General features: G+C 34.9%; 1 pseudogene; it reads left to right on the forward strand.

The window, feature by feature from the left end:
* The first annotated feature begins 19,814 nt into the window (after positions 1-19,814).
* On the forward strand, positions 19,815-20,466 carry LOC149782088 (uncharacterized; annotated as a pseudogene).
* The last annotated feature ends 4,065 nt before the right edge of the window (positions 20,467-24,531 follow it).

Raw genomic sequence — 24,531 nt, forward strand, 5'->3', positions numbered from 1 at the left:
TGTAGATGACATTCACTGATAGATGTTGATGTTAAAACCAAATTAATAGTATGTTACAATAATATATTTGGCAGCATGCAATCAGGACCCGAATGCTAATGTTTTATATTGTCAGTATTAGTTTCTTTACATTGCTTAGAGTTGTTCCGTTTAAACATACATGGTACCCAGGGAAGGCGGTGTTTTGAACGTTTTCTTCCCTGGGTACCATGTATGTTTTAATGGAATAGCTCTTACATGGTAAACAGTTGAACAATTCCTATTTCAAATGGTATCAATGTTTGGAGAATGTAAGATCTGAATGCAAACGGTCATATTTTATTTTAGGTAAAAACTGCAAGTCAAGTGTGAAAGCTAAACGGGAGAAATTGATTTGAATATCATGCCCTATGGAAAAGAAGGCAGTTGTAGAAAGACAACTGGGACAATTTATAAGAACTGATTTACTACCTGGAAGAGGCAAAGAAGAAGGAACCTATTATGGCAAGATGTTCATGGAACTAGATTAATGGGACATTACATACATTAAATGCAAGTCTAGTACAATTGTATTGCTCCAACCTAAGTTTGTCTGAATATTCTGAATGCAAAAGTTATTAAACGTCTTTCAGATGAATCTGTTTATGCAACTGTTCTGTTTGTCAGATGTTTAAAACGGTAATCGATGAAATTATGTCACATCCATATTCTTGACTTGTGTTATGTACCTGTTTTCAATGTGTTCAAATGTCTGCTGCCCATGTCTCATTTTTATCATTCTTTTGGTCTTAGGGAAAACAATCTAATTGGAATTATAGCGCAGATAACATAAACTTTGTTTTCTTCTTTCTCTGGATATGTAAAGAAGAAATTATTTGACTTACTCAAATACATTTACACTTTACAGAGGAAATTTTCTTGCTTCTTGATGTTCCTTGCAAAAACAAATTGACAGTTTGACGTTTCATAAAGTTTGGAAGGAACTACCTTGTCTGATTATAATAGAAATTGTTCATGCAGACAGTAATGATAAATAAGATGATGTTTTCATGTAACAATGCAGAAGTATTGCATATGTCTTCCTGTGATTCCATTTTAGATGGAAGTTGATGTCCTGTCGTTTATCTGTCAACACTCTTTGATTACCCTCAATGGTACAGTTGTTTACTATCTTTCACTTTAATACCATTGTAACCAACATTTTGAATGTTGTTCATGAGTGGGCTCAATATTCAGGCTGTGGCCAGCTTCTTGTATTTATTCGAAAACGACATACATATTGACTTTATTTTGGTTGCATCTTTTATATTAAACATTTTTGTGGAGATAAACATTTACTGTATGCAGTGAAATATCTGTCATATTTATACATGCTTATCTGGCTCAATTAAATCATAATGTAATTTAACCATTTAATGTTTGCATTTTTTGTTCTCAACTTCCTACTGTTATTTATATTTACTTCTTTGGTTTCAAACATTATTGGGTAGGTGGCCATATCATCTCAGTAAGGGGATCACTGCGTTTTTGAAATCCAATGTTCATGAGTTCACTATACTGAAAAAGGAAAAATAAAGCCTGATTATACATCCTAAATAAGAAGACTCTGTGTTCCTTAATATTTTAATCGGGATAGGTTTGGTAGAATTGCCCAAAGTGGTATAGAATATTTCAACATAAATGGCTTATACTTCTCAATATTAAAATCAGACATCTGTTTGGTCTAACCAATATATTGCTGTCAGTACAGGACTGTGAACATTACCTCTTAAAAAAGGAGCCTTTGGGACGTCTGTCTTTATTATGTTGCTTATTTTTCTATCGTTAGCAATCAGAAATAGCATGCACTTTCTGGTTGCAATATAGGTATATCCAGTTTCCATTTTGAAATTCCTAACCTGTGTTGATATATGTCAGGTACCAACTCATCACCCCTCAAGATACATTCCGTACCGACATCATAATTAACACTTTGTTGCAATGAGAATGAAGTGCAGATTGTATTAGTTTTGCCATTAAGTACACTTTGTACAAATATATTCCAATGCTCTCTTGGCCATATTGATCTACTTCCTCTTCTCTAACAATTAATTCTAACATATTATTTATGATAGCATCAAAACACAAGCGTGCATGTAAAAAGTAGGGTCGCTTTTCACTTTTCAGGTTTACGTTTTTAACCTAAATTGCATTTCCCCTTTTTCAAGTTCTCTTAGTATTTTCGTCTCTTCCTTTTAATTTCCATTTATCTATAGACCAGTCTGTTGGCCTAGTGGCTAGAGCATCAGTCTTGGATGGGGAAGGTTGCTGGTTCGAACTCTGGCCGAGTCATACCAAAAACATAAAAATGGTACAGCTTCCGCGCTAGGTGTCCAGCATTAAGAGTTTAATGTTGGCATTTGTTATCCTGGTGCTAGGATAATGTGTCTTGGTAGGACAGCAGCATGATACCCCAATGCTAGACATCGCTATATACTGCCACGCTGCAGACATTGTAGTGATATGACTGCAAAAGTGTTAAAGCTATGATAAATATCCAAATCGCACACACACAAACACACACACCATGAACGTTTACCACACGTTTGCAACACGTAGTCTTATTGGTTCTAAATGAAAATGATGCCACTTAAACATTCAACATGGCCAACACAACATCCATCTTGACAATATTGTTTTGGCTACTTCTGAGTGTATAGTCGCACCAATATGAGGTTCTCACCAACATACTTCTTGTAATGTCTTGGTGCCAAATTAAGATGGTGCCGATCTGTTGTTAAGTATGGCCACCATGGTAGGCATCTTGAAAATCATTTTTCTACCCCATACTAGAAAGTTATATTTACATCGGCTCTTCACGGGAAAAAAAAGTATGATGTCTAGTCTGTTCAAAACAAAAATGGTGCTGATCCGACGTATAATATGGACTCAACAGTGTTGTATTAGTCCTGTTAGTTTGAACTTCTTGGAGATGAGATCATGAACTTGTTACGATATGTGATTTGAAACTGTTTCAATGCAATATATTACATGTAAATAATTGAATATTGATAATATCAGATGTTCAAAAAGAAGGAATAAAACATAAATGAATTTGGTTTTATACTCTCCCCCTGACCTATCTCGTACAATTGTTATAGTTGTAAATCTCGTCATCAGTTACTAGCACAAGTCATCAATTTGATACAGAATATACTACACACTCGTATTATTGTTATTAGGACTTTCAGAATCTACTTGCATGATGCCAGGAAGAAAGTTATGTAAGTCTCTGGCATTATCAAAAAAATTAAGACAGGTCGTGTACAGTTAGTACTTCTTTATGATTTGCAATTTTCATAGGTTGCGATCTCCAAAAAGTACATTTATCATCACCTTAATGTATGATTACATATATCGCAATCTTAGTTTACATACTGACGGTTATCAATTTATGATCCCAGGTCCACTTATCAATCACTAGTGACGTATGGAAATAACGACGCAAATATTAATAATCACGTTTTCTAAAAGAATGCACGATTTCATTGTAATCCTTTCTGCTTTCCGTATTCAGAAACCTGGAGTGAGGGAGATAAAAAATTAATAGGGATGCGTGAAACCTTGAAATTTAACTTAAGCCAAGTAACATACAAGAATATGGTTCGTTGTAACTGTATGTGTGCACTTGCCTTGGGATTTATATAATCAAAGATAGAAAGTTCAAAGCCTGTCGACATTATAAGGTAAATTTCTTGGTTACGTGGTACTCATACGTGTACTATCATTTTTTCAGTCATATTCCTATAATATCTGCAGTGTGGCATTTTATAGTGATGTCTTGCACTGGGGAACCATGCCGCAGACATGTAGCACAATGTCCGCCGCCAGTCATATTACCCTGACACCAAGCCTAGCACTAACATTTTAATGATGAGCGCCTGGCGAGGCAGCATTACCATTTTTATAAGTCTTTCGTAGGATTCGACCGTGGTTCGAAGCCATGACTTCCCGTATCTGAAGTGGACGCACTAACCACTAGTTCACCGGTGCGGCCCATACTGTTGTGTATCTAATGTTTCGTTGATGTTTATTATGCCTGTTATAATGTTCTAAATCGATTATTACTAAATGAATATGAAAATGTCCACCCACTCACCGTCCTCTCTCTCTCTGTCTCTCTCTCGGGACCATAGTAGCAAGATACGGGCGAAAATCAATGAAACGACGAGCTAACAGGAGGATTTTCGTTTCTGTAGGACCAAGATGCCTCTGGACATATGAATGATGGTAAAGTTAATTCAAGCCGACCAAAGGGAGAGCGATACAGACCGACAGAAAGACAGAGAGACACAGAGAGTTTATGGTCGTTAGTATTGTTATTAACGCAGAATAATGATTTAGAGCAACTGTAAATATCTTAAAATATTTTAATTACCTCTTGTTTGTTCATCATTTCGCTTGGTTTATATTCCACACTAATTTCCATACGCTGGTCCGTGAAGGGGTGATCGTGCATGTCAATGATAGAGCAAATCATGTGTTTGTCGTGCTCTACTTTCTTCATACCATCTTTCAGTTTTAAATAATAAATGTTTCTTTATATTGATTTTATCAATGTAAAAAGTAGAAACTCAAAAAGAAAACAATCAGCTTATAAAATTGCGAAAGTGATTTTAAATAGCAACATATTGCACATGCTGCATTTTGTATTGGATACACTTGGTAAGGATGCAAGTAATTCATTCGCTAGATCAATACACAGTTGCCTGTAGTCACTCTTAAACTCCATTCATAGTGTAAACCCATGTATTTGCATGTGATATAAATATAATATATGTACAGTATGTACGCTGTATCAATTATAAACCACTCGTATACATTTTTCATTAAGAGGATGTTCGACAAGCGTCTTTTTATTTTGGTAAAAAATGTATACATCTCGTGGTACGCGGACTTCAAGCTCTAACACAACCAAGGAACGATTTACGGGCTGCATTATATGCCGATATTCCCGACCCTAAACAATCGGCTTCTCAAAGATTATTTTGATGCATGTCGCCCATGTTATAGTAATTACGTAATACGTGAACATATTAATAATGTAACTCGTGTCAGATTTTTAAAAAAGATATGGTTAATAAAGCACGTATCCATGATTATTATAGACATTTCTATTTCTTTAAATGCATAATTAATCAACCTAAACACTAGCAACCACATCGGTGTTTATCATCTATTGTATGATTGTTTACGTGAATATTACAGAAGACTGATAACTCTTTATTGTTTGAAAAAAGAAGTAAACGAATTAAAATAAATGTACTTAACTCCTTCTCAAAAGTCAGCTCATCAGAGAGAGTTTAAATGCATCTCGCCGACTTCAAGGTGACTAGATGATTATTGTTAAGCAAATGGATAAGTCAGTGTTCTCAAATCATTTAGTTTTAAGAATAAAATATTATTCCATAAAGTCTAGCTTTCATTACTGTACATTTTGATTTGGTAGCATATATAGGCGTAGTAAAGTGAATTTAATAACGGTTCCAAAAGCAAATCATACGAATGCTCTAGAAAAAAAAAATAATGTTTCAGTTCAATGTTTTTAACATTGCCTCCCCCGGTCTATCTATGCTCTCTTAATTCTAAATATTTCAAAACCATAATACAGTTATCTATGTGTATATACACATGCTACCCGTAATGATGAGAACATGTATGGGGATAATCCATGTGACACTTCATAATTTTGTTATGAGTTATTTTATCACATTGCTGATGAACGTAAAGAACTTAAAGTGTTCGGATCATCTGACACTCAAACATGTTTTTGCTAAAGCCTGCCTAAGAAGATAATGTTTGCAATTACTGAAATGAGTCCTGAATTTGTGCAGAAATATATTCATAACATAGATGATTATTATGCCACGTGACTTAATATGAGTGTGCGAAATACAACATGCACAGTATATAGTAGAATATATAGATTCTATTTGCAATGAATGTATTAGGTGCGATACATTTCTAAAAGCTGTCAAGCTAACACCTTTGCATGACACTGGAACAAACGATTACGTAAACAACTTTGACCCGTCTATATCCTTCCCTGTAATTCCAAAGTACTTGGAAACACCCGTGAGATTCCTTTATCAACTATTTGATCAGGTATGATCCTGTTAATTATAACCAGTCTGGATTTTGATGGAAATCGTAAGAATGAGACTGCAGTTATATGATTGATTGGAAGATGGCTGAAAGCATTTGATAAAAAAACATATTTGCCACTGTTCAGCTGGATTTTTATAAATCATTAAGTCATGTAGATCATAAAAGTGTGATTGCAAAACTAAAACCCTACCAATCTATGGTCATTTCCTAAAAGTCAAAATATTAATTGTGGATAATCACTGGACTCTATCATCGGATTTCTATCATTCATGCTATTTATTACCTCATAAGATAGGAAATTCAGTTCCTCCACTGACTTTATGTACAAGACACTTCACTCTCTGGATCTGGTAAAACCAAAACTACTCTAAAAGTAATCTCCAAAATACCCTTAAGAGATTTGAAGTATAGTGCAGTGAAAATAGGATAATAAATACATGAACAGAAAACGACTATTTGCAACAAAACAAACGAACAAAGCCTTGTAGCGACAAACTCATAAGGTTTATTTGACAATGTGAAACTAAATAAGACATCTCATGATACAGTTCATGCTGTATTTGCTAATACCATTCTAACTTGGTATATTCAAGATTCATTCTTATTTTGATTACTACAGAAACCATTCCTTTTCAATATATGGTCATATCTTATAAACATTATATTTAGCATATATGGACTATTGTAATTTTATTTAGAGTAATATTTCTAACTCAAACATAAAAAACATTTAAGACTCCGAAAGAGGGCATGCCATTTTAATTCTGATTCAATGAATAGACAGTTTCCAGGATGCAATAAATAATATAAAAGTACCAGGATGCAATAACTAATATAAAAGTACCAGGATGCAATAAATAATATAAAGGTACCAGGATGCAATAAATAATATACTAATCACAATATATAAAATAACAGTTTTAATATATTGATAAAGTGTCCCAAACAAACCGTCTAACTAAACCATATTTTTCACCATATAAATGCTTATGGTACTCCAAATTTAAGGTCTGTTAAAAGTATAAATTAAATTTAAAAATCTTTAAATATACAAGGAAGACTAAAAAACATTTTTGGCTTTATAATCAATGGATCAAATTAATGAAATATTAAGGGAATCAAACAGTTCTATCAACATAAATACCTCCTGCTTTTATCTGCGTATGCATCCTATTCACAGATGATCCAATATAGTAAAATAGTTCGTAAATGTTTATACGCTTACTGAGGTTTGAACACATGTTCTGGGCTTGAAATTAGGATTTTCAGAATAACTCATTTATTTAGTGTCAAGCCATTGTTATAACAGTGTGCGTGCTGTACATATTGTATATATTGTAAATAAAAAATAATACTTGCGATAGAATAGTTCTCTAACTAATTTTTAGTTGCCTTGTTTAATTATAGTTATTATTATTATTATTATTATTATTATTATTATTATAGTCTTTATTAATCTTATTCGCATTAGTATTAGTAGTAGTAGTAGTTGTAGTATAGTAGTAGTAGTAGTATTGGGACTATTGTGTTACCTATATACAGGTTGTTGAGACTGTTGGTTATTATGACATGCTAATAATATGACATCGCATGACATCAGTTCACGCAAATTTCTGTTACGCCAACTATTCTCAAAGTTAACCAGCCGTCGGAAACGTAATGACAAGATCGCGAGGCGTTCCCTATTTTAACTACTCACAAGCAGGGCATTACCACTGAAATAGTTATGATTGATGGCATTGTGTCATCATTACCAGTTTATCCCAAATTGAAAGTAGATGGGGACGAAACTAAACTCTAATAAAAATATAACGGTGGTTAGCATGTCTGTCCCACCCTTATATAAGATGGATAACAATATGTTTCTTGCAACATTCAAGTTGGTTCGAAAGATGCTTGATCTGGCAACATTAATTGTTTTCCAGTTAGTGGAAAAATCTTTAACCAACACTCCTGGGAATCGACAGCCCGAATAACTCGAGTCATTAATAGAAAAAGCTCACCATACAGTTGCTAATGCATTGACTGTCCTGCCAATCTTGACTACGTACTTTGCACATAGCTAAAAACCTCATCAGGTTCTGTCTTTGAGGATGTCTGGATTTGGCTCGCCATTAATGTTTGGGGGTAAAATAAAGAAGTTTGTATGCCCAAAAACCATCCTTCTAACTTGCCGCCGCTGTATCATTGTTTACAATCCCACCATCCCTGTCACATCATAGCAACCAGACAGCATGTGAGTTAGGCCAAACCCGTGGGTTTTCAACACAATTAAGACTGACTTCATCACCGTATTCCTGTCGACATCCTCTATGGCAACGGCAGCGTACTGGGACAATCTCCTCCAAAATGGTAGTTACCATTAACCTCAAATGCAGAACCTATCTTCCATCCATGTTGAATTATTTTGATTTTCCATGTTAAAAGTCCGACCATGAACTTTTCCACGTCGACATGGAGTTTATAACTAATCCCATGTGTGCATCATACGAATCATCAACCTCCTAGAGTGCGTTTCCAACAAGACGTGGATTTCGGCGAGAAAGTTCTTACAACTTCTCAAGTTACTCAGATCTGATCCTGCTGAGAAAAACCTTTATATGCCCCTGTTACAAGTGACTTTACTATATCAATGCCGCCTCTTCTATTGTAAACACGACCAGAATGTCAATATCGCGAAAGATGTAAGATAATTCCTGCGATAGTGGAAAAAATCGTGGTTGGCTGAAGCCACAAATTCCTCTTGAGAAACCCCAACAGAAATTGACAGTATTTATATACACCAGTACATAGAGTGGTGGAGCCCACTTGTTGCTGGGCTTCCAGAGGGCCAGAAGCGAATGGGACGATATGAAGAGCCTCTTTAAATCAACTAGAAAATGAACTGATAATAAATGCCTTTCAGCACTGGTAGGACAGACTCTGGGATGCGAGTCCTGATTATGTCGGACAACTGTTGAAATGGAGGGAAGGATACGAAACCAAATCGCTAGACCTATTAGTACTGGTATTGCTGCTTCTCAGATGATACTACTATCAGATCGACTTCCAATCAGGCAAATTTCCCTCAGACTCAGTGTTCTCTCCGATGTTTTATCCACACAGGGTCAGGTTCTTCATACTGAATGGTCCTTTCATTCGTCGTTTTAAAAAAAAAATAGAGTTTGGTTCTTTGGTCTTACTAAGATCAACCAGTTTGCGAAAAGGTGGTGCCACAAGCTGTCCGGTTTTGTCTCATCGTTTCTATAACCAGATTTTTCAGTCGTGGATGCGCTATCAATCAGTTGGGAAAGATTACTGGCTTTGCTTCATCACTCCCCTCCGATTGTTGTACCGAAAATAATACAGAAAAGATGGAATCAGATTTGAAAGATAATTCTGATAGCCAAACTCAGTCTTCTCAAACAAACTTGCTCGCAAATGTTTCACCCCAGTTGGAACTGTATTCTTCACGCTTAACTCTTGTCAGGACAGACGTGAGAGAGACACAAGTTAGATCTTTGATTGTGGAAAGAATCTCGAGCGCAAGCAGGCCCTACGCTCTAAGGGTTTATAAATGAGGTGGAGAGTTTGCAGGGATTGGTGTAGATTCAGTAATATCGTCCCACGGATAAGAAGTCTTTTTGTCTGGCTTTGTCAAGAAACCTATTGACACAAGTTATCATTAAGGGTTACCGCTCCATGATATATGACACCCTCAAGCACCATTGCAGAAGAGATATCGGTCATGATAAAGACCTAGCAAGCCTGGCAACTAAATTTTATTTAAATTGGACAAAACTCTCTCTCCCTCTTTCCAAAACTGAATCTGTCATGGCTCATAACCTGACTTATTTAAGACGAATTCGAGCCGTTAGCACGTCCCTAGCTGAAGCCGTTATTATATAAAATATGTTACCTGATATATGTAACATCAGCATGTAAGGTAGGTGAGCGACATGTCCTTTCAGTCCAACCGAACTATCTTCATTTTAGATATGCTGGTTACATAATCCTCATGCCAGATCGAGACTTTGTGGTCAAGAACCGGGGACAGATAGTTGGGCGGCGATTCGTCCAAAGGTTCTCTGTATATGTAGATACGTCGGGAGCAGTGGCCATGCAAAGTTATATATGAACCCTCAGTCAATCCTTGAAGCTCAAACTGGTTCCCTCTCTCAGTGAAGGCGGGAAAGCAAGCTATCATATGCTCAAGCAGTGTCCTTGTGATTTACGTGGGCTATAATGCATGCATAATCTTACATCTCAATGTGCCTCACGAGAACTTCCTTACATGAAAATATACGATTTCTACAAGCCTTGCGTTTGAACGCAGGGTTTCCATTCGATATATCAAAGAATATGTTGACTTACATGCAGTCAGCCAGTTTTTATCAAAGTGATCTAGCTTAACAGGTACGAGATTGGAACATGGTGGTTCCTGCGTCAGCAACTCAAACGGCTATTTGACCTAGTTAAAACAATACCGCCTTTTAGCTTCTCCTGATGAGCCAGTGGAATTTGATGGAAAGAAGATTATAACTTAACCTGATAGAGAAGTTACGGATCACGTCGCCACGTACTCTCCTAACTGTAATATGACCGGGGAATGAATTGAATGGAGAAAGCAAATTGTATAGTAAATTATGGTCTTCCACGAGTGTATCTATCAGTTATTTTGTTACATTATATAGGATACCTATTGTCTTTTAATAAACCGAAAATACAATAAAATTTCTCTACTTATTTACAGGATTTGTTACCATGCAATTGAGAGTCCTAAAATCACCAGGGAAAACTATGCTAATTTTTCTCTTATATAACACCGGTATAATGAATGATTGCCACAAGGTTTTATTAGGTTTATTCAAGATAAACAAATTATGTGGTTGTTCTTGCCATATCCTGGACATTTGTTGCCCAGAAGGCGACAGAGAGACGTCAGTTGGAGATGTTAACCGATACCAGGACATGTGTGCTTACTGGACGAGAGCTTAAATGAAACTGCAGCATATGTGCAGTGAACATGTATCAGTAATAATTGTAGTCTTTATATGATTGTCTTATGATGGTAATATAGCTGTGGCAGCCATTATACAAAGTCTTCCTGAATCCAATGAACTGATAATTGTTGCCTAATACCGCGAAATCATGAACTTACAGCATAAAGTTGACATGTTTTTTACCCTATACGACTCTCGCAGGAAAAAAAATTACTTTCGTAACAGGCAAGTCATCTTCTGCCACAAAAAGCAAGCCGTCTTCTACAATTAAAAAGCAGCTTTTGAACTGTCTTTTTCTTTCATGACAAGAAAATATGTTACGACCAGCAAGTAAGGAACCATCAACTCTTTCTACTATTATAAACAAGGCACTATTGTTGTTTGCCTGTTAACACAAAAACAAAGCAGTTACAAATTCGCCTCCCAAAACATTTCCTCATCATAATAGCTTACAACTCCTGCTACCTCGCAAATCCAACCAATCTAGGCTACGAAATGTCCTCTGCACACCGGGATTGCAGTTAGAGAGAGAGATCTCCCCTTGATACATGGATTGGTGGCAAATCCCATCAATTCTTCAATTACTGCTTCCGCTATTGATGAGCATCACGTTCGGCACATACACTCTAAAGTTCATAAATCTGGACGTGTATCGTGAAATAAATGTATTTATTATATGCTCATTTTTTTCTCCGCTAACTTTACATTGTCAGAATCGTTAGTATTTTACGATATTGCATTCATGTTCACTTCCTATTGCACTCACGTGTGCCCAATAGTGTATTAGGAACTACTTTGTACACAAATCATGTATACTCACATAGTAGGCACTTTACGCGTTGGTTGTTTAAAAAAGTTCTGAATGAAATGAAGCAGATGTTTCGTGGACTGCAAAATAAGAGATGCTTTGCATGCTTTGCACATACCACGTTAACTTTTTATGATACAATGTTTTAGACAGGGTCCTTACAAATAACATGCAAGTGAAACTTCATAAACTGTCTTTTATAGCTGTCAATAAGAATGGCAAAAATATACTTACAGTTTTACATCCTGAATTTCCTCAAAATGTACTTTCTTAGTTCTGCACATCCAAATTATATGAACCATGTATTGGGTTCAAAGGCTTGATTACACTTTTTGAAATTGTAATGGAATTTCGGATATATTCCAAGTACAATAACATCCTCCTTGCGGCACTCAAAGTGAAATGAACATTATATTCCACAAGGTCTTTTTGATAATTAAAATTGAAATAATTCGTATTTTCGCACATTATGATTTCAAATATTCAATGACAGAACCAAAACACACTTGCAGATGTCAACACGTTGCTCCCCTGCTGAAATCAGGTGTATTCCATCTAGAAATGGCACAGATAAATCCAGTCCATAATCACAAAATTTCGTAGAAACGACGAAAATACCAAACTCTGTTCATTCCGGAGCAAATGGAAAAGTTTTTGCAATGCACATTCATTCACAATATAACTCAAAATTTCATTGTAAGCAGACCCAAACGCCATTTACTTTCCAAAGAGCTGTCTAGGGAGCAAATAACTTCAAATTAATCTGGGAGGAGTTATGTGCTCATTAATAATGCTGCTCTTGTGTACTGATAAATCTTCACTTGTATATTTAGTTTGGAATACAGCATAAAATCAGTTACTTTGTTTCATGAAATGTAGTTTTGTTTGTATAATTAAGCCTTAGGTAGAACAAGAAAATGGGCATATAACAAAAGGGTTACTGCATTTGTATGGGAAAGTTTAAACTCGCTTTGGCGGATGGACAAACTGCACTCCCAAGGTCGTTCTTATTTTCCCTACAAATGCAGCAACCTATAATGACTGCTCTTAGTAAATAATACCAAACGTTCTTGAATTCACGGCGAATTGCTATAGTGGAGAAAGTGTCGTGAAGCAGTGACCAGTAACTGGTGGCATCGTTCCAAGTATCTCGGACACAAAAATCACTAATCTAAGTATACATGAAAAAGATAAATTTTAGTACTAGACATTTTGAAAATGAAAATGAGTGTATCAATAATGGAGAAAAATGAAACCATATATCGATGTTCAGATATATGAAGAAGCAGAACGTTCAGTGTTTCACTGCTACAAAATGTGACCTTTTATAGAAATATGATTGGTTGAGCTTCTTTGACACTTTACAGACTTTATTAAAAACCAGACACATCGGTTTTGAATTCTGCGATGAATCCTGTGTGTAATTTACATCGCTTAACAAACATCAACATTCTGTGAAAGGACTTGGATGCCTAGAATAAAAAAGACTTATCAAAAGAGTTCGAATTTTATTTAATGGAAAGTAATTGACAAGTTCACAAGTGCAATGAACAACGGAAGATTTAATCTTTAAATAAGTATCAATCAGATTACAGTAAGGGACATTTGGATCTAAAACCTCAGAAAGCTCTAAAGAAATACACAAACCAGCAGGTCTGGGCGTTGGTTAGTAATTGTGGGTGATGATCACTAATAATGTATGTTGGTCAGTAAGAGTCGGGACTGGTGAGTAAGTCTTGGTGCTGTTTAGTAAAGCTGTGTGTTGGTAAGTATATGTGGTTGATGGTCAGTAGGCAACGATAATATTGAGTAGATGTGGGTGCTGGTTAGTAACATTGCATTCATTATTAGGAGTTGCGTTGGTTACTACATGTTCTTATAGGCCTGCAAACAGAGAGTTGGTCGAAAGGTGCGATTGTTGTTTAATGTCCAACATCTTGTTAAAGTACCCTTTGGTCCCAGATTTTCACTCAAAGCTACGCTTCTGAACACTTTTAATATTAGGACCACACTTGTCCCTAGATTGTTAATTCTATGGACGTTTTATATTATATTTTTCACTGTATTCAAGCCATTTCATTATGCTATTCCCCTTGTACCTAGAGGATCATATTTTCACAATTGTAGCGTAATATTAAATTACATTTGTACCTAGACGGTCATTGTGTACCAATATTGTCGCCTATTACTACTCATAAGGTACGTTTATACTACATACATACATATATGTATGTATGTATGTATGTATGTATGTATGTATGTATGTATATATATATATATATATATATATATATATATATATATATATATATATATATATATATATATATATATATATATATATATATATATATATATATATATATATATATATATATATATATATATATATATATATATATATATATATATATATATATATATATATATATATATATATATATATATATATATATATATATATATATATATATGTGTGTGTGTGTTGATAAACCAATTCACAAGCGGTATAATGTCTGAGGTAAATGTTAAGTATCACGTGTCTCGTCACAGCAGTTTTGGAGATCATACATCACTACCATGATAAATGTAAACAAATTTAAACTTTCTACACACTCACCATTTATTAAAAAGTAACACATCTTCCTCCTCGAACCGTTAAGATGCACAAACAGCTATTTTTCCATGTATGTATCATGTATGATTGACAGATCATATATTCATCTAATTTAGTGTGTTTGAAAATCATGAGGTATTTTGTGGCATAAATCAACTATTTTCTTTAACAAACTGTAGACGACGAGATGGGGTTATATTAAGGGATAGCACTTTTTGTTCTGTGGGCGTATATGTGTAGTTCTCCAGAATTGATCCCATATAACTTTATTTCTTCGATAAAAATCCGGAATGACTGTGTTGTTAGATGAAAATTAACTGCTGAGTCGACATTTAAGTCTCCTACTCACGAGTGTATATACCACAGATTTTGTTGTATCATTTATTTTGTGATGTATGCGTAGTCGAGATGGCATGTGGACTGGTTCTTGGTTTCCTTTACCCGCAGACATTAGTTCGAATCTTGTTAGAGCAAGAATTGAAAACTCTCTATCCTGTTTGATAGCATTATTAGTATCAAATATTAATTCTCCCTCGAAGTATCAAGCATTCTCGTGTAGAATTTTCGTTCTGTTTCGTGTATAATTGTAACTCTTGTATACTTGTAACCATGCATATCAATTACTGTCTCATAATGCCAAGTACATAACTTTCAATGCTGCATGCAAATCGTGTAAAATAGAAGAAACAAACTGTATACAATAAAATGTAAATAATGTTTTAATCAAAAGAAGCATTTTGTAGTGACACCTTGAAAATTATATTCTGTTCACCCGGTTTCGTTCCTGAAAGTTTGCAGATACTTACTCAATCCCGAAGAATTTTGATTTTTTTTAAAAAGTACTATTTTATGTAACACGGGTTAAATCAGATGTCTTTTACCAATGCGCGTAATAAAGCTATAATCTCAACGAATTGTATAATAATGTACATAAACTTTCTACCGGATCATCAATTATGAAAGAGGAAAACGTCCTACATAAGAATTAACCGAATGCCTCACAAATTGTTATGTGCCCAATTTTAACAGTATCTTTGACAAATCAAACGCTAATCCACAATTGAATCAGCTTGGTCATGGCTCTCATTTACACCATTCATCCTTAATCGGTTCGTAAGTCCTTCCAATTCCAGTTTCCTGCATCACCTGTGTGAATACCTGACACTATTTACGTTCTTTGTACCAGAAGTTTGAACATTTGCCATTAGTGTTTTTACATTTTCATGCTTTTTTTTACTTATTCCATACCAGTCATGGTACAAATAAAATAAGTAAACAGCTTCAGTGCGGACGGGCAATGTTTGCTTAAAAAAATATATCGTCCAGTATCTATAAGACCGCATTAAGATTTACATAAAATCCTGAAATATTAAACAACCAAAATCCGATATCGTGACCTTGCTTCTTCCCATTGACCCTACTGTAATCACTTTGAAGGCTTGTCCATTCTAGATTCTGGCTTTGTCCCAAGCGAAATATTCCTGCGAATTTATGTTAATGCAGTTGATTCTCTTTCCTCTGCTGTCTGTATAAACGAAGAGGGTTGTTTCTGCTTTAAATCGATTAATGGAGTGTCAGAAACTGGTTATTTGAGAAAGTTCCTTGTTTAATGAATGTTTCGTTTTAAACAGCAAGTTGCAAAGAAGTGCTGAAACAAAAATATGAGGTAAAATCAAACTTTGAAAGTAGTGCTAAAATAAGACATCTAACTTGATAATTTTACGATAATCTATGGAGATCCAAATTTTATATTTAAGGCTAATAATTTAAAGAACGATATCAGTTCAAAAGGGTTATACACAAACATTAAAAAATATCATGAAATGTTATGTTATTTATTTTGTTATCGAATTCGCAAATATTTCCTTCAATTGCCAATAGCAGAGGCTTCTGAATATGGTTGAATTTGTAAGCAAATGATGATACAAAACTGGAGAAAGGTCGCTATGTAAATTTGAGATATTTTCTTGTATCGTTTGTTTCTTTATAGAAAGACGCCACAAATTTATTAGTTATCAAAAACAGGCCAGAATTAAAAAAATTAAAAAATATTGACAGCGCGAAAGAACACAGTAATCTGGAAATGCACGCTTTGTTAATGCAATATTTCTTCAAATGTTTAATCAGGGACTACTGATCTTGTATTTTTTTTATTCACGTATATTTTTAGAAGCGAATCGAAAGAAGCGAATCGAAACTCCGACACTAAATTATCAAATTCAGTGATCAAACAATTCCACACAACAGATATCACTGGCGATATTACTACTACTAACACTACTACTACTACTACTACTACTACTACTACTAACAATAAGTTGTTGATGAGGAGGATTAAGCAGACGGAAAAGAAGGAAAGGTAGAAAATGAATGGGACAAGAATGTGTATGTATGTATGTATGTATGTATGTATGTATGTATGTATGCATGCTTGCATGCATGTATGCATGTATGTATGTATGTATGTTGTATGTGTGTGTGTGTGTGTGTGTGTGTGTGTGTGTGGTCTTGGGTCTAAACGGAAAATAAACTAAGATTAATTGGAACATGACAGGTTTATATTTACCTTATGACTATAATCTTGATTAATCAATCATATTTAAAAGTGAAACTAGCTTTAAAAGTTGTAAAAGATCGATGAACGAAATTCATGTTGTAGTAAATACCTGTAGTTGGTACATACCTGTAGTTGATACATACCTGAACAGAGCTGACATTAGGTTAAATGCGATGTCCACTCACTTTACAGGATAACAAAGTGAAATTGGGCCTTTAGTCGCAAAACACAAATCCAAAGGAAATCAAACCCAAGAATCAAAACATGTAGACGGCAATTAAGATGGAAGTTATGTTAGTTATAAGATTATACAATTTGCTTGGTAGGATTTTTTTTTTGGGGGGGTGATGTTGTTGTTTTGGGGTGTTTGTTTATCGCATGTTGATGTTTGATATACGGTCATCATACGTTATACACAAATTATTTAATAATTTTGCGTGCATTATTAATTAATAAGTCGTAGTACAATATGGAGCACATAAAGAGCTCCAGTTGTACTTGCATTCTTACCACTCCAAATCGCAAATAGGTAAGTTACAATTATTAGAATCTTTATCGCGCAGAGTTGATACAGAATTTGCTTGAGTTTGATTTATTATAAAATTATTAGTCAAAGTTGATGGAAGCCTCATTACCTTGTATCGACTGAGTCGAGTTCTATCCTGTTTAATTTTACGTCTTTGGCTCTTAGTCTTAATTAAAATTCCTTTGCACCTTACATTGAATTGTTAACATTATGGAGAGAACGAGGTTACAGATTTCCAATTTTTTCCATTGATACAAATTTTGCAGTTATTGTTTTTCTGGCATTTCATTTATTTATGAATACCATCGATTAAGAGTTAAGCTCAATTAGTTTCCAACAATGCTTTATTGACGGATTATTTGATTTTGCAGACGTCGATGTTTTCTTGAATGTCACCATGGATATAGTTAATGACCACTGTAGATATGATAAAGAACTCTCACTGATTCAACCTTTTACAAAGTCTTTAAAATCTCTGATATTTTTGTCTTTTAATACAAAAAAAGACTTTAAAAGAATTGTTCTCTTCATTTGTTTTTTTTCCATTGTCTATAAAGTTAATAATTTGAGTTCACTTGAAATGTAGGAAGGATTATTAATTTATTGACTGTTATCAATAACTTGAAGGTTCTGATAGTTTTCATTTTAAACTAATAATTACCCCTATACTAATGGAATAAACAAATGAATATTATAAAATGGAGACAAGAAAAGAAAGCAATCAAATCAAATGAAGAATAAGTATCCATTAAATTGACGGTTTAACAGTACATTATTGATGACTTTTATTTTGTTAAATGTTTCTTTTTCTTTTCGTTTTTATTTGTTTATGAAAAAAAAATTCTCGCTTACGGCGTGGAGGCTAACAGGTCAACAAAAATCGTAATCTTTCAAAGAAAAGCAGAATTACAAGTAGCAAACGGCTGCAGTTAAAATGCTGGATTTTAATTCCCTGTCGTATATAAATGAACATCAATCATCAACCGAAACTTAACAATATAGCGCTACACACATGAATAAAATACTGGCAAAATGGTCTCGAACTAAAGTGCAGCATACAATGTTTCATTGTGTCATACACATCATTTAGGAAACATATAATACTATTACTGTTTGTTTGTTTTTTTCAAAAAAGAATTGTTTTAAAAAATCATATTAATTTAACAATTTTTAACTGCTTTTTAATCACAACCCCACATCCAATTTTCTCCCTTCATAGTCAAAGTGGAAATACCTCAAACTACCAATGTCTGACAACGTCATAATATTGAAGTTCAGGCAGGCAAGAACCAAACATTCTCACAGCGATCATACCTTAGAACCAGTTTCACAATGCGATCCGAACAAATACGTTAAGTGAAACTAAAGAGTATCTTTTCTTTTTCTTTTCTCATTGCAATATATTGTAAAACGTTGGCTTTTATTTATATGAACTATGTATACGTTCTCATAAACATGCACGAATGCTTGTCAGGACTGCTCTTTAGGTCAGTAAGTCCGTTACTGATACACTCTTAAAAACAGACTATAACATTTCCAAGCGGGACAACTGTCGGGTATTGTTTATTCGCACAATATAACTGTATAGAGTCTCTGCGAATGATCGCCACGATTGTCGACTTTTTCGAGGTTAAAAAGACAATAGAATGCATAAAAATCAATCACCATATTTTTAAATTTTTTGGCAACCTTCATCGCACAAAATGATGCAGACAGATTGGACTGATTTTTAATAATTTTTGTAATATTTCCTAAAATTCATTATACACTTGTCAATTATTTTGACAGTAATAAATATCTTTAACTTAATACCAATGAAGTGGCATAGGTAATCAAGTATGACAAAACAGATATAATTCCAAAGCCAATGTGTAAATTAACTTTTCTAGCTTAATGATTCATTACATGCCTTAATCAAGATAGTTGCGTCCTGGATAAACAGACTCATATCACTGTTTAGAATCTCATTTACGCGTTGACATAGACAAGTACTTCACAGAAATACAGTACAAGATCTTTATAACACTTACGATTCTGACAAAGCCCTGGCTAAAATCCACTCCTATTTACGGTCCTATGGCTCTTTTCATGGTGTAATTATTATGTGCTGCGTAACACAGAACAAGATCAGTAATAATTAGATTTGACTGTTTTAAGGCGCTTCTCTGAAGTCTGATCTAGTTTGTAAAGATCCCAAGATGAAAGCAGTCATCATCTTATGTTGCATTGCTTTGTCCACAGCCACCAGATGGGACTACAGTTTTGGTCCGTTGGTGTTCCGGACGGTTCTGGTCACTCGGGCGGTCAAAGGGCTGGGCTCGCGAGATTTGATCAGGTTGGCACTACTGTTATTGCCGGACCCATATCGGTTGGTCTTAGTCGCGGACGTGCCGTCAGTACTCCAAAGGGTACAATATCCACTGATGGAGGTAAAAGATGTGGAACAGCCCCTTACAATTATGGTCAGGTAGTCAGGATCGGTCAAATCACAAGAGTGACAGGCCCTCTTAGTTCTGACCACCAAACATATGCCATTTTCCTAGGATATAATCCCTGCAAATGTGACTGTATACCGCATGGACCCGGCCGATATCGGGGTGGATTTCGGTTAGGTGGTGGCTACGGACTAGGTGGTGGTTATGGAGGATATAGTTCTGGTTTTGGAGGAAATGTACCCAGCAGTGATGTAGTAGCCGCTGGTACCTCTGCAGATCTCAGCGCTAGAGGAATGCAGAAGCTAATGCCATCTGTTCTCGTGTAAGCGAAGAGCACACTGGGATCGTCACTCGTGGAAGATGTAGACCAATCTGGACACCACATGGCCAAAACAGAGTAGCGGACTCTGGCTGATTTTGTGAATATCGGATTGGGCCAGTCCCCATTTGGAGGATATAGCAGTGGTGCTGGATGAGATGAATTATGTTGGGGTGGTATCGGAGGTGGTTCTCGCTCTAGTAAGTACGTTGTTTAGCGTCGTCATATATACCTGAACATTTATTTCCGTATTTTATATGGTTTTCATTCCATGTAAATCATGAAGATGATAGACCCAAATAAGGATATTTACTACATTATGGTGCAAGTATTGCTTGCTTTGAAACCTTGTTGTTATATTTATAATATATAAAGATATGAGAGTGCTGAGCACCATATTTGCTGATGCATTGTAGCTTGTTTCAAAGGGTGATTAGCAGAAGAAATGAATACATAAGTTTATGTCAGATTAATGACTAGTGATGCAAAACAGTTCAAATCTACATCAAGGACGTCACATTGCTATATATATATATATATATATATATATATATATATATATATATATATATATATATATATATATATATATATATATATGTTCACTTTCAGGCAGGTAATTATAAAACGACAGCGTGGATTTATTGACGAGACATACCAAGGCCAACCCTCTGAAATTGAAACTAGACAATGACTGGCATCGATAATGTCACCATTTTCAACACTGGATGGTTTCATACATGCAGTACCGTTAAACCACGTGCATGTTGTTCCTGTTTGAGTGTTTTTGCTTAATGTTATATTAAAAAAAGAAAATAAATCTTTGCTGCATGAATGATCTTTTCTTCATTGTTGTCATTTTAAATATAGATTCATTTTTAATATAAACACCATTGGAACAACAAAACAATCGAATGGATTTGTGCACATACACACACACACACACACAGAGTTATAAGCCTGATCTGAAATAAATTCCAGTATCTATAACTCTGAGGTATATAAGAGTGTCTATTTTGTCTTACAGATTTATATTGTGTTCTCAACTAGACAGACAACCATTCTACATGCGTAGCTTATGTTTCTATGGACTGTTGGTAATGGACAGCAATACTGGGGATTAAATATAATTTTATTAAATGGACGGAGCATAATAAAGGAACCTGCAAAATTATGTTACATTCATTTATTTATTGACAAATACGACTCGTTAGGTATTGAAAAAGTTTTCATTTTGCTCATTTAGAATTTCTATTCTATTTACACTTGGATATATATATATATATATATATATATATATATATATATATATATATATATATATATATATATATATATATATATATATATATATAGCTTCTCTGTTGAATACTTTTCCCAGTCACATTATCATTAGGGATATAAGCCTGCTGTCTCCAAAATCCAGCCCATTAAACGACGAAAGTATATATTTTCTGTCTCTATCATATAGACAACTACAGTTTCCTCTGCCCATTACCTCCCCTTGACACCTCAAGGTGTCGCCAGGTTTAAGCTTCTAGTCCAAGGAGGACACACAATCCAGAAGGTTTGCTCTCTTCGAGGTTGAGGATTCACTTGGTACTGTGTTGGACACCACTATAATATCCTGGCAATTTCATTGTGAGACACGGCGGAAATTATTGGGTGATCTGGCTAATATGGCAATGGTTATGTAACTGATCAATGGTCATATGGAACTGGGGAGTTAAAGAAAGTAAGTGATAATCCAGGTTCTTTAAGTGGAAGTCACTCTCAAGTCCGGTTCAATGGGTCAATCCAAACATGGAAACCCGGTATAATTGGTACATCCATTTGAATATCTGCAGATTCGATAACAGCCATGCCTAGATTTCATCATAGATGCATTAATTCCAAAATAGAATGGGTCATATATCAAAGATGGTAGGTACAGCTGATGATGCACCAGTGTTACCACTGGAGCATGAAGTCTCAATTAGCAAACATATGGCATCTTGGACTCAGCGCAGTATCAAACAAAAGTGAGCAGATAAAGATGATAAACAAGTAATGGATGCAATTGTACAGGCTCGTGCAGATGAACGAATCTTAACAAAACTCGTGGCACAACCTAGGAAAGGTTCTTAGAATAGAAAATATGTGAAACGTCATTATTGTAATAAACGTGGACAGTAGAAAAGAGAGTAGTGGAAGAGACAACAGGATAAACAGGATGATCAGGCAAAGAGTAATGACAAAAGTCTTGATACCAAAATTCAGAGATCAGAAAACTTTAATTGGCTGGTGTAGTGGACCATTGGCTTTTGAATAATTGGGTCCAAGAAGTTAGAAAACGCTACGTTGTTGGATATATTACGAGACTGGTTATTCGTTAGAAGATAAATCGATGAATTTAAAAACAAACTGCTGGACATATACTTTATATATCGTTAGTGTTTCATCCAGGAAACAATAATGAAATTCCAGAACACATTAGAAATTATCAAGTATAATGCAAACTTACGCAAGAGCCATGGGGACATATAACTCTTTCTGGATACGCAGCAGCCAATATAAATGTTAAAGACAAGAATCGAAAACACACAATCATCCTTGCTGTGTCCTTGCTGTTCGTGGGTTTCTGGGTATACCAATTAGACTAACAGGGGACAGGGCACTCGCACCCTATTTGGAAAAAAAAAACACTTTTTGCCAAACGGAAAATGAGTTGGAGTTCAGTTTTTGGATAACACTTAGCAAATTCGTGACAAAGAAAAACTAATCTGAGCTGATATGAAAACGGACGCCTCCAACATTTAAGGTGTTAATGTAGTGACACATGAATTAAGATCAGGCAAGGGAGAAGTTCTCCTAGAGTAAGACATATTCCCCTACGAACAGCAAACATTACAAATTAAACAGTGAAACTGAAATGCAGCAGTTTGTAAAACAAATAAGTAATAGAAGAAGAAAACGATGACAAAGAAGATTGATACTGATATCGGAGAGGTTTAGATGAATGATTAAAATTTATCAATTGTCATAAAAAGCAAGGATACCTATCAAGAAAAACCAAAGTGGACTGGAAAAAAACGTACTGTTCTTGTTAGAATAGGCTACAGGTCATGTAACATGTATAGCTTTTATTACGGCTTCACACGAGGATCAAGGTATCATCCAGTAGTGCCATTATAACCGAAGAAAGAAGATTTGAATATGTTTCACCAAAATCCTGGTTCGGGACATTTGGTATATCCAGAACACTTAAGACAGTGAATGGGTGATTTATTAGCTAAGATGCAAATGCACTGTCTCCAAATGTTGCGCAATGTATAAAATGTGTCAAGAAGTGGAATTGATTACCATGTCAAAATGGAGTAAAATGGAGTAGTACATTGTTGAGTTAGTGGCTACGGACATCTTGGGTCTTCAGAACTGTCAATCAGTTTACACACTTGCATACAGACCAAGACCTGTGTAAATGTTTTACCCCCTACTCATATTATTGAATACTAAACTACCAAAAAGGCTCCGTTGAACAAAGAATCATCTACTGTATGAAACATAATCCTAATGAAACCTTGCCATCCGGTTTTCAAAACTGCAATATCATCCCCTGTAAACTGAACAATTAAGGCCAGATGTTTGGCTACAATTATCTACAGTTTTGGATAGAGAATACTCTCATGAGTTTTTTTTTGGAACAAAACAAAATCCCCTATTGATCATCAAATGCTATGGTAAAGCAGGTAGACCTTTATATAATAAAAAATATCTTTAGTCTGTGCATTATGTGGATGCAATTAACAATACTAGAAAGAAGATCACACTAGTATTTGTACATTTATTTTATTTTCATTGGGTCTTTTTCATAATTATTGCGAAATGAGACGATCTTGTTCGCAATAGTTCGGAACGATCTACTCTCTCTCTCTCTCTCTCTCGTTCACAGCTCTATTCAACCTACTTTGCTTATTCCATTTACAAGAAGTCATTGTCAGTCACCTTATCAGTTAATAATATAATTATGATAGAGTAGAATTTTCATCAAATGGTTGAGAAGGACTTGCAAAGCTAGTTTAAAGAGATACTCTGGAGATATAAAGTTAACATAGCCATTCAGTTTCATCTTCGTATGTTAATAACATCAGTACGAAATCTAGAATGGAAAGTCACCATCTT

This window comes from Sinohyriopsis cumingii, chromosome 15, assembly GCF_028554795.1.
Source record: "Sinohyriopsis cumingii isolate HCF-2022 chromosome 15, ASM2855479v2, whole genome shotgun sequence".
Lineage (NCBI taxonomy): Eukaryota > Metazoa > Mollusca > Bivalvia > Unionida > Unionidae > Sinohyriopsis > Sinohyriopsis cumingii.